Raw genomic sequence first — 12,347 nt, forward strand, 5'->3', positions numbered from 1 at the left:
ACCAAGGGTTATTACCTTAAATTTAGAAAAAAAAAAAACACCCTGATATCTCATTGTATGATCTTGCTATCTCTTATACTTTTTGTTTCTTCCTTAAGGATATCATTTCTCTCTCATCACACTCAATTTGGATCAATGTTTACCATGGAAACAATGTAAAGACTTGACAAATTGTCTTTTGTGGGGGGTGGGGGGGAGGGAAGTAAGATTAGGGGAAAAATTGTAAAACTCGAAATAAATAAAATCTTTAATAAAAAAACCAAACAAACAAAAAAAAAACTGTGGGGCAGCTAGGTGATGCACTGGATAGAGCACCAGTCCTGGAGTCAGGAGGACCTGAGTCCAAATCTCCAGCCTCAGACACATAATAAATTACCTAGTTGTGTGACCTTGGGCAAGTCACTTAACCCCACTGCCTTTCAACCCCTGCCAAAAAACTGGGGGCTAGGGACAAGCAAGACAACTAGAGATGGAGTTGTCAAAAGGAAAAGAAAAGAGTATAATAGAAGCATTTTTTAAAAAAACACCCAAGAAAACAGTAGAGCAGAAAAAAATCGAAGACAAACAGGACAGCTTTGAAAATTGCAAGTCAAATTTATTATCTGCATTAAAAGAAAAATAAGTTGTAGATAATAAGACTCATAATTTCACATATAAATCTATTTTTTCTGTTCTACTGTGTATGTGGAAATGTTCGTCTTATTTGATTTTTTTGAATTCACTTAAATTTTGTTAACCAGGCTCTCTGAAAATGTTAATGTAAAGACTAACAGACTGCCTTCTGTGGGGGTGGGGGTGGGGGAGGTAAGCGAGATTGGGGAAAAAATTGTAAAATTCAAAATAAATAAGTTTTAAAATAAAAAATTTATATATATGGTTTCTGAGAGGCTAGGAGATGTTAAACAAAGACCTCTAGCCTACTAGTTACACTTGGGTACCTGATCTCCTGTTTCCTACTGTGTGACAGTGCCATTGGGCAAGTCACGTAATCTCTGAATTGCAGTTCCCTAGTCTGTAAAATGGGAATGGATGACCTGTGCCCTGTAGAACATACAGTGTTCTTGAATGAATTACATAAGTTAAAAGTAGGTGGAAAGCCATAAACAGTTCTGTAACATATTATTAGTGTGGCTAAGTTGGGTAGTGGATAATAGAGCCCCATTTCTGGAGTCAGGAAAGTTCATCTTCCTGAGTTCAAATCTGGCCTCAGACACATGATATTATGTGATTCTGGGCAAGTCACTTTCCCCTGTTTGCCTCAATTTCCTTCTCTGTCACATGAGCTGGAAAAGGAAATGGCAGACTTCTCCAGTATCTTTGCCAAGAAAATCCCAAATGGAGTCATGAAGAGTCGGATGGGATGGATCGACTGAACAACGATAAATACTTCCTTCCTAGAACAAGTTAGTGTCAACTTTCTCTTCCAAAACTAACAAAACTTCTAATTCCAGGATGGCCCAGAAAAACTTTCTGTGACGTGGAAAGCCAAGAGAGGTTTTTTTAAGAGAGCAATTTGGGCATTTCATTCTTAGTGCTCTTATTTTAAAATGCTTGGCAACGGAGTGCATACATTTATAAAGTAGCTGATAACAGAGCCACCAACAAGGGGTAGCATGACCTCGGGGCTAATTTTTGCTCTGGACACAGTCTTTCCAAACCTGGAATTATAGGAATCCTGAAACAGTTTTGAACTTGAAGTTCTTCCGGCTGTGCTCACGTGTGTATCTAACAGAAGAACCTGCTTCAGTCTGCCATAGACTCCATCTCTAGCCAGTTCTTTGACTTTTGACTGTAAAAGTGATAGCTTCTTATTTTTTTTTTCCCAAAAAAAGGAGGGATAGGATGGCTAGGTGGCACAGTGGATAGAGCACCAGTCCTGGAGTCAGGAGTACCTGAGTTCAAATCTGGCCTCAGACACTTAATAATTACCTAGCCGTGTGGCCTTGGGCAAGCTACTTAACCCCATTGCCTTGCAAAAAAAATCTTAAAAAAAAAAAGGAGGGATAGCTTACACATGTGGATGTGCAATACATGTTAGATGCAGCTTTGTCCAATTTTTTAGAAATTAGTGGGAAGTTTAACAGAGTTTCTCACAGAAAAAAAATTATGAATCCTTGTGGTTTAATCTGATTTTCCTGGACATACAGAAAAAAATAAAAATCTACTGACCTTCAAGCTGCCTAGAGGGAAAAAAAAAACAGTGGCAGAGTGAAACTGCTTTGTTAATCTTCTGGTGCACTGGAAAAATGACAAATCAGCAGAATGAGCTCTTAGGAATAAATCTCTTCCTCATTTCATATTCTAGTAAACATTTCTTAGATTCCTCACTGTCAGCATTATATATCTTCATAATATTTCTCCAGGAATGTACAGTATGTTACAGTGAATGATGACTCAGTTTCACACCTCAAGAAAAATATTGATTTGAGGAATTTCCTGACTCAAAGCCATGCAAACCCTGTTTTAAAAAATTCTGACTTTATGTACAGTAGTTTTCTTACAATTGAATGTTGAATAGATTTAGCTGTTTCAGCTCACATCTTATTACCAGGTTATCTGTGCTCTTGCTGAAGATCTCCTCCAGTGACTTATCTGAGGATAGGATTGCTATTTCTTATTTCTTTGTCAAGGACCTGGACTTGGGGCATTTTGTTTCTTGATGGCAAATAAATTTAAACAGTGAGTTTAATGAGGTGACTACTTAATTGAACTATGCAACTTCTCTTAGATAAAAATTTATAGCCTAGAAGTAGCATTCTTTATCTTCTTTAATTTAGAGAATTGTTTTCTCTCTTGTAGCCAGAGATCAATAGTAAAGTATTTTGTCAAAGTAATTTGTCCTTTTTGTGTCCTGGACCAAAAAAAAAAAATTAGCTAACATTTATGTAGCACCTTAAGTTTGCAAAGTGCTGTCCAAATATCTCATTTTATTCTCACAACAGCTTTGAGAGACAGGTGCTCTTGTTATATTCATTTTACAGACTAGGGAACTGAGATAGACAGTTTATTGACAACATGACCATGGTCACACAGCTGGTAAATGTCTGAGAGTGAATTTGAACTTCGATTTTCCTGACTCTTGACCAATGTTCTATCCATTGCTCCGCCCATCTGCCTCATTTTATATACTAATTTAAACTTGAAAATAATTTTAGCATGCTATAAGTAATGGTTCAAATTCTCTTATCCTATGAGTTCATGTTGTTTGTCCTTCATTTTCCTTTTTTTTAAAATTTAATTTTATTTTAAGGCAGTGGGGTTAAGTGACTTGCCCAAGGTCACACAGGTAGGTAATTATTAAGTGTCTGAGGTCAAATTTGAACTCAGGTCCTCCTGTCTCCAGGGCCAGTACTTTATCCACTGCACTACCTACCTGCCTTCTGTCTTCTGTCCTTCATTTTCTTTCTTTCTTTCTTTCTTTCTTTCTTTCTTTCTTTCTTTCTTTCTTTCTTTCTTTCTTTCTTCCTTCCTTCCTTCCTTCCTTCCTTCCTTCCTTCCTTCCTTCCTTCCTTCCTTCCTTTTTTTATTTTTTGCAAGGCAGTGGGGGTTAAGTGACTTGCCCAAGGCCACACGGCTAGGTCATTATTAAGTGTTTGAGACCGGATGAACCCAGGTCCTCCTGATTCCAGGGCTGCTGCTCTATCCACTGCACCACCTAACTGCCCCCCCTCCTTCATTTGTAAATATGACCATGACATCAGGTAGGTGGTGCCATGACATGCAGGTGACTTGGATTTGAGTGAAGGGAGGCTGTGCAATGTTCCCAACCTCACTGTCTCCTCCAGAACCATTTGGGACCAGTGGCCAAACAGATATTAAGACAACTGGAGTTGCCCTGGACTTAATATTAGAGCTTTTTTCTCCATCTGGCTTTTCGTACAAATTCCTTCTTAGTGTTTAGGGATCTCATTTGGAAGGTAGGATTTGAGCCCAGGGTCTCTTTTAGTGCCAATGCTCTTTCTGCTAAATTGTACTGCCTTGTATTTTTTGTGTGAGTTTAAGTTTTAAGTTTGCGAGATATTTTGTGGAAAGGGAGTCCCAAATGCTATGTTTTGCTTTACCAAGTCAATTCCTTTTGGGACCCAGTTGTTTCTCATCTGTTCTTGTCTGCCATTTCCAAATGAGCAGGGTACCACTTTGTTTCTAGTTTTGCCTCTACAAAAGTATTACTATAAATAGTTTGTTATAGATAGGGCCTTTTCCAATATAATTGCAAAAGGAAATCTTTGATCCCTTTTTTAGTATATACCCAGTAATGGGATCTTTGAGGTAAAGGGTATAGATCATTTAATCACTTTTCTGGAGCAATTCCAAATTATTTTCTGGAACATTTGGACCTCTCTAGAGCTCCACCAGCATGGTAGTATTAGTCTGATCTATATTTTCAAACATTTTTTTTTTGCCATCCTACCTTTTGCCCACCTTCACATTGATATTACTGAATACCAATAAATATGCATTGTCTTCTTTTCACAAACTGTCTAGCCAGACTTGCTTCTTGCCACTCTTCTGACTTGGCAGTCAATCCCCTAACTTGTGCCTTTGCATAGGTGACCTAGGCTCCCTTCCCCTGTTTCTCCACTTTGCTTCTGGAAGGCACATCCTCCTCAGAATCCCTAACTTACTTCAGGGCTAAGTTCATGGACTATTTCCTGTTAGAAGGCTTTGCTGATCTCTCTAGTTAGTGCTCCTTTCTTCAAACAGTCAAGTTCCATACTTAAGCAGTGGATACATTTATCTTTCATTGGAATGCAAGCTCATTGAGAAGCTGGAGGGGGGGAACTGTTTTTTCTTGTCTTGGTGTCCCCAGAATCTGACACACTATAAGTCCTCAACAAAGACTTATTGTATCAACTTGGAGCCTGAACCTTTTTCCACATGTCAGCTTTCATGATTCCCTTGGGTCTTCTCTTCTCCAGGTCAAACTTCCTCATTTCCGTTCAAGGCAAAAATTATTTATTAAGAGCCAGAAATTTGTCCTTAATTTTTGAAGAAATACACAACATCAGGGAGGTAATACCATGACAAGCACATGAATTGGATTTGAGTTGCAGGGTGGGGGTGCTGTGATAAGTCACTAGTCTCACTTTCTCCTCCAGAGCCATCTGGGTACGGTGGCCAGATTTGAATTCGGATGACTGGAGATGACCTTGGATGCGGGGCAGAGTTAAGTGACTTGCCTAAGGTCAAACAGCTAGTAAGAGTCAGAAATTGGATTTGAACTCCTGGCCTCCTGATTGCAAGGCCAATGCTCTCTCCACTGTGCCATCTAGCTTTGCCAGTCACTATGCTAAGGGATAGAGTCTCTTGCTCTTGAGGAGCTTATATTCTAATGGAACTGTTAATACATAAAGGGAACTGAAAAGTTGGGAGGGAGAAAGAGGAAGGTCTCTCTTCCCAGACCCATAGTGGCAAAAACCAGAGAGTAAAGACCATGGCTGATCCAGGCCTTTTGTTAGAATGGAATGTCTGAGGACATAGCTCTTTCGATCATCTTCCACAGTTCAAGACCAAAACTTTAAGATTTGCTTTCATTTATGGCACAGAGTCAGACTTGGGTTATGGGAACCCTGCATGAGCTCTGGAGGGTTAAGGGAAAAGTTACTTGTTGGGGGATTGCAAAAGAGATGGTCATTCAAAAAAGTTGAAATAGCTGGGTTCTATGTTCCCCTCCAACTCTGAGATTCTGTAATTCTGGGAAGATAAGGCGAAATTACTTCACCAACCTGTTCACTTTTCTCTGTCCTCAAATTTTCTTGTCCTTTTTTTGTAGTGTTTGGTTCTTGTTCTCCCCTTTTTTTCCTGGTTTTTCAGGATGAGATATATATATATATATATATATATATATATATATATATATATATATATATATATTTTTTTTTTTTTTTTAGGTTTTTGCAAGGCAAATGGGTTTAAGTGGCTTTTTCCAAGGCCACATAGCTAGGTAATTATTAAGTGTCTGAGGCCAGATTTGAACTCAGGTATTCCTGACTCCAGGGCCGGTGCTCTATCCACTGTGCAACCTAGCTGCCCCTCTTTTTTTAAAAGAAAGATTTTATTTATTTAGAGTTTTACAATTTTCCCCCTATTCTTGCTTCCATCCCCCCACTCCCCACAGAAGGCAGTCTGTTAGTCTTTACATTGTTTTCATGGTATGCATTGATCTAAGTTGAATGTGATGAGAGAGAAATCATATCCTTAAAGAAGAAAAGTAAAGTATAAGAGATAGCAAAATTACATAATAAGATAATGGTTTTTTTTTTTTTTCTAAATTGAAGGTAATAGTCTTTGGTCTTGGTTCAAACTCCACAATTCTTTCTCTGGATACAGATGGTATTTTCCATCACAGATAGCCCAAAATTGTCCCTGATTGTTGCACTGATGGAATGAGCAAGTCCATTAAGGTTGATCATCCACCCCCATGTTGCTGTTAGGGTGTACAACATTTTTCTGGTTCTGCTCATCTCGCTCAGCATCAATTCATGCAAACTGGATGACACTCTTCTGTTATGATCCTGACTGATCTTTTCAAATTTCCTTTGCATACTTGTCCAAATACTACTCCTGATATGTGAGTCTGTACCAGAACTCTGTCCTGGACCCTTTCTTCTTTTTGCCTTCTGGATGGTCTTACAGCATTACAAAATTTGAGAGCTGAAAGGGACCTCAGCAACCATTCCATTCAGCTCATACTTGAAAGAATCTCCCCCAGAGCAAATCTGTCAGATGGCCATTCAGTCTGTTCTTGGAGGCATCTAAGGAGCAGAAATTCACTACATCTTGATATGAAGCATTTCATTCTTATACAGCTCTAGTTGTTAGGAAGGTTTTCTTTACTGTCTCTACTCATTGCTCCTAGTTTTGCCTTCTGAGGCCAAAAAAAAAATTGAATCCCCCTTTGACATGATTGTTGACCTTCAGATCAACATGCTTACCCAGAGTCTTCTCTTCTTCAGACCAGCCATGCCCTGTTCCTTTAGTCTGTCCTTTTATATCATATCCATGAATATTAAATTTGTTGTTAATCTGGAGGAAAGCTGTGTCAGCACATAGTTAGCTACCGTGGAGCAAAAAAGGAATGTTCAGCTTTCAGAGACTTGCTTGTCTGGGCACACATCAGGATTTATTTGACAAAAATGATGGGGAAATTCAAAAGCTGCTAAATGAAAAATTAGAACTCCACCAGGTTTATCAGCAAATTAGTAGAGATGCAGGATTCTTGGCTCAGTAAGAAGGCAAGTGAGATTCAGTTTTATGCTGATAGCAACAATCCAAAGTACTTCTACAATGCTCAGGAGACTATTTATGGGCCAAAGATCAATGGTACATCTCCTCTCAGTGCTGTTAGAGTCACACTGATCAGTGATAAGGACATGAGCCTTGGGAGATGGGTTGAATACTTGCATAGTGTTCTCAACAGACTGTCAGTCCACCAAGGCTGAAGCCATTGACCGAATACCTCAGGTTGAAGTCAATCTCTTTCTAGCTTAACTTTTAATTGAAGAAGAGGTTCTGAATGCCATTGGACTCCTCTCATATGGCAAAGCACTTGGTGCTGATTCTATCCCAGAAGAGATCTGCAAGGCAGAGGGCCTATTGCTCTTACAGAAGCTGACTGAAATCTTCCATATTATATGGCAAGAGGAAGTTATCCCTCAGGAGATCATGTATGCCTCTGTTATCCATCTCTATAAAGGAAAAAGAAATAGATTGTTCTGTGACAATCACTGGAGGTGGGGTTAGGGCTGGAAAAGACAGTCTCTCTCTTTTGCCAGAGACCTCATTAATTGGCTGATTCGTCACCCGGAAGGTGATTTTCTACCCAAGAGCTGGTGTGGCTTTTGGTTGAAGACTGATTGACATGATGTATATTGCTCATCAACTCCAGGAGCAATGCCAGGAGCAGCGCAGAGGTCTGTATACAACGTTTGTAGACTTGACTATGGCCTTTGATACTATCAGTTGTGAGGGCTTGTGGAAGGTCTTGGTGAAATTTGCTTACCTGGAGAAGTTCATCTGTATTGTACTCTAGTTTCGTGATGGCATACAGGTTGGGGATAAAGGACTATCTTTTCATGATTTCCTAGGAGCCTGAGGGGTGAAGCAGGGCTCAGTGCTTCCTGCTGTCCTTTGTCAAACATCTTCAAAGAGGACCAAAAAATGGCATCAAGATCAGCTTTGGTACTGATGGTAAACTAACTTCATTTCTTTTTGGTAAACTAACTTGAAAAGGCTACAAGCTAATGCTAAAATGGAGGGAGAGTTGATGCACAGCTTTTAATTCCCAGATGATTGTGCCCCCATGCAGCCTCAGAGGCTGAGATCTCTGCTGCTGGTATTTATGTAGGTCTGATAGTCAACAGCAGGAAAACACATGTTCTCTACCAACCTGCTCCACACCATCCATATGGGGCACCACAAATGGAGCACTTTGGAATGCGGGGGAGACATTGACTTTCCTTGGCAGTTTACTTTGCCGAAAGTATGGGAGAGGTGGCATGCCATTGTTATGCTGACTTCATTATTATATGCCTGGGAAACCTGGACATTCTACCAGCACTGTGCCATTGAATTGCTGAAGTGTTTCAATTGTCTTAGGAAGATTCTGAAGATGTTTTGTTGATAGGTGTTTCCATTCATGTCAAACTCTTTGTGACCCTCTTTTGAGATTTTCTTGGCAATGATCTTGGAGTGGTTTGCCATTTCCTTCTCCAACTCTTTTTACGTATGAGGAATTTATGCGAGCAGTATGAAGTGATTTGCCTAGAGTCACTCAGCTAGTAATTTTCTGAGACTGGATTTGAACCCATGAAGAGGAGTCTATCTGACTCCAGGACTGGAGTCTATCCACACTAGGACTGGAGCTCTATCCACTGCACCATTTACCTGCTAAACATATTTTTCTTAAGACTAATCCATGCTATAATCTATCCTTCTTTAATTACATTTTTTGCTTTTCCTTTTATTTTCCATTTAGTAAAATGTAGTTTTATACCTAATTCTGTATGTGTGTGTGTGTGTGTGTGTGTGTGTTCTTCCTTCCTATGACCTGTTCAGATGAGCATGAAGTTCAAGTGTCAGCTGCTCCTCCTACCTGATTTCTTCATTTCTTATATAGACTGCTACTTGTGGAACCTGATTATATGAGAATTTTCCATAACCTTCCTTCCCTTCAGTCTTCTTCATTTGCAGTATATTCCTCTCCTCTTCCCTTTCTATTCTTTTTTTTATTTTTTATTTACTTATTTTTTTTATTAAAGATCATTAAGACATAAGACAACCATGCCCAAGCCTTTGGACTCCCTCTATGATTCCTGATGATGATGGAGGTTCAGAAAGGACATATATATATATATCATTTCCTATGTAAGATTGTAAGCTGTTTATCCTTATTTACTCCTTTATCATTATTAATATTTATTATGTTTCTCTTGACTTTTGTGTTTGTAATTCAGTTTCAGTGTAATTCTGGCCTTTTTAGCAGAAATGCTTGGAATTGGGGGGTGGCTAGGTGGTGCAGTGGATAAAGCACCAGCCCTGGAGTCAGGAGTACCTGGGTTCAAATCCAGTCTCAGACAGACACTTAATAATTACCTAGCTGTGTGGCCTTGGGCAAGCCACTTAACCCCATTTGCCTTGCAAAAAACCTAAAAAAAAAAAAAAAAGAAAAGAAAAATGCTTGGAATTCTATTTCATTTTTTAATTTATTTTTTATTCTCATTTTGTACAAATTTTTTTTACATTAATAAAATATTCTTGTTTACAAGTAAACAAAATATCCCTCCCCCCATGAATATAGATAGACTTGCTTGGGCGAAAAAAGTAAAGGGGAGAGAAAAAAAATTAAAATTAAAAAAATAATAGTAATAATTGTAGGTATGGTCAGGTGGTGCAATGGATGAAGCACCAGCCCTGGAGCCACAAGCACCCGAGCCCACATCCAGCCCTTTAAACCCAACAATCACCCAGCTGTGTGACATGCAAGCCACCTGATCCCCACTGCCCTGCAAAAACCAAAAAGAAGAAAAAAAAAAGACCCAAAATAAAATAAAATAGTAATAATAGTAGGGGTGGTTGGGTGGCAGACAGAGCATTGGCCCTTGAGCCAGGAGCACCTGGGTCCAAATCTGGCCCCAGACACCCAAAGATCACCCTGCTATGTGGCCCCAGGCAGGCCACCCAGCCCCACTTGCCCTGCACCCTCCCCCAAATAATAATAACAAAAAATGTGCTTCAGTCTTTGTTCCAACAGCAACCACTCTGTCATGGATGGATCGTATTCTTTATGATAAGTCCATCACAGAAGTTACTTCCATATTTTTCCAACGTTGCCATTGCTGATCGCAACTCCCTCCTTTCTTATTTCTCCACTACCATGTAGTATATTTTATCTCTCCTTTCACTCTGACTCTGCTGTAGGGTCGCTGAGTGGCACAGCAGACAGCTCCCTGGTCCTGGGGCCAAGAAGCCCTGAGCCCCCATACCACCCCTTAGGCCCAGAATCCACCTGGCCCTATGGTCCTGGACAGGTCTTCCAATCCCAGCCCCTTGCAAGAAGTAAAAAAGAAAATGTGTTGTATCTGACCACTCTCCCCCCATGGTCCATCCTCTCCTCCTTTATTCACATCCCCACCCCTTCCCCCTGCTCCCCCCCCTTCTTACTCCAGGTGTCTATACCCCATTGAGTATATATGCTGTTTCCTCTCCTAACTACCTCTGATGAGAGCAAAGGTTCCCTCATCCCCCCTTGCCTCCCCCTTCCATATCATTGCAATAGCTTATTGTAATAAAGAAAAATCTTATTATGTGAAATATCTTGGCCTATTCCCCCTTTCCTTTTTCTTTCTCCCATTACATTTCCCTTTTTTTCTATTGACTCCATTTTTACACCATATTTTATCTCCAAATTCAGCTTTCTCCTGTGCTTCAACTATAAAAGCTCCCTCTACCTGCTCTATTAACTGAGAAGGTTCATATGAGTATTATCAGTGTCATTTTTCTATGCAGGAATACATGCAGTTCATCATCATTAAGTCTCTCATATTTCCCCCTCTCTTCCAATCTCCATGCTTCACCAGAGTCCTGTATCTGATGATCAAACCTTCTGTTCAACTCTGGCCATTCCAAAAGGAACATTTGAAATTCCCCTGGTTCATTGAAAGTCCATCTTTTTCCCTGGAAGAGGACATTCAGCCTTGCTGGGTAGTTCATTCTTGGCTGCATTCTAAGCTCTTTTGCCTTCCGGTATATTATATTATATTCCAAGCCCTATGAGCTTCCAATGTAGTTGCTGCTAAGTCCTGTGTGATCCTGACTGCAGCTCCACGATATTTGAATTGTGTCCTTCTGGCTGCTTGTAATATTTTCTCTTTGATTTGGGAGTTCTGGAACTTGGCTATAATATTCCTGGGGGTTGGTTTTTTGGGATCTCTTTCTCGGGGGGATCGGTGGATTCTCTCCATTACTATTTTGCCCTCTGCTTCTAGAATATCAGGGCAATTTTCCTGTAGTAATTCTTTGAAAATGATGTCAAGGCTCTTTTCCTGATCATGACTTTCAGGTATTCCGATAATTTTCAAATTATCTTTCCTAAGTCTGTTTTCCATATCAGTTGTTTTTTCAATGAGATATTTCACATTTTCTTCTAATTTTTCATTTTTTTGGTTTTGAAGTATTGATTCCTGATTTCTGGTAAATTCATCAATCTCCCTGAATTCTATTCTTTGTCTGAAGGATTTGTTCTCCTCAGAGAGTTTTCTTATCTCTTTTTCCATCTGGCCAATTTTGCTTTTTAAAGCATTCTTCTCCTCAATAACTTTTTGAACTGTTTTATCCATTTGACCTAAGCTGGTTTTTAGCATGCTATTTTCTTCAGCATTTTTTTGGGTTTCCTTGACTAAGCTGCTAACTTCATTTTCATGTTTTTCCTGCATCTCTCTCATTTCTTTTCCTAGTTTTTCTTCCAACTCCCTCATTTGATTTTCAAAGTCTTTTTTGAGCTCTGTCATAGCCTGAGCCCAATTTCTGTTTTTCTTGGAGTCTTTAGATATAGGAACTTGTGCTTCCTCATCTTCAGACTGAGTATTTTGATCCTTCTTGGGCTCATTTGCAAAATATTTCTCACAAGTCTTCTTTTTGTTTCTCTGCTTGCTCATTTTCCCAGCCTGGACCTGGTTTTGGGGTGTTTTCTGAGCTTTTGGGACACTCCCACAAGGGTCTCAGTGTGTGAGGCTCTGTCCTCTCTCCTGGTCTGTGAATGACCATATGCGCCCCACTCTGCCACAGGGCTGAGGTGGGGGGGCCTAGACTGGGATCAGGATCTGAATGTGGTCAGAGCCCCAGAGTCC

General features: G+C 39.8%; 1 protein-coding gene across 3 annotated transcripts in view; it reads left to right on the top strand.

The window, feature by feature from the left end:
• The window catches only part of TESK2 (testis associated actin remodelling kinase 2), a 140,211-nt gene that overhangs the window by 2,169 nt on the left and 125,695 nt on the right, over positions 1-12,347 (top strand). Inside the window, exon 1 of one of the 3 annotated variants that reach the window (XM_074221568.1) lies at positions 6,007-7,913. The exons of the other annotated variants lie outside the window; for them this stretch is intronic. The gene's annotated coding sequence lies outside the window, so the exon portion shown is untranslated. Of the gene's footprint in view, positions 1-6,006; positions 7,914-12,347 lie in introns of those variants that run through there. 3 annotated transcript variants of the gene reach the window in all.

Source organism: Macrotis lagotis, chromosome 2 (genome assembly GCF_037893015.1).
Source record: "Macrotis lagotis isolate mMagLag1 chromosome 2, bilby.v1.9.chrom.fasta, whole genome shotgun sequence".
NCBI lineage: Eukaryota > Metazoa > Chordata > Mammalia > Peramelemorphia > Peramelidae > Macrotis > Macrotis lagotis.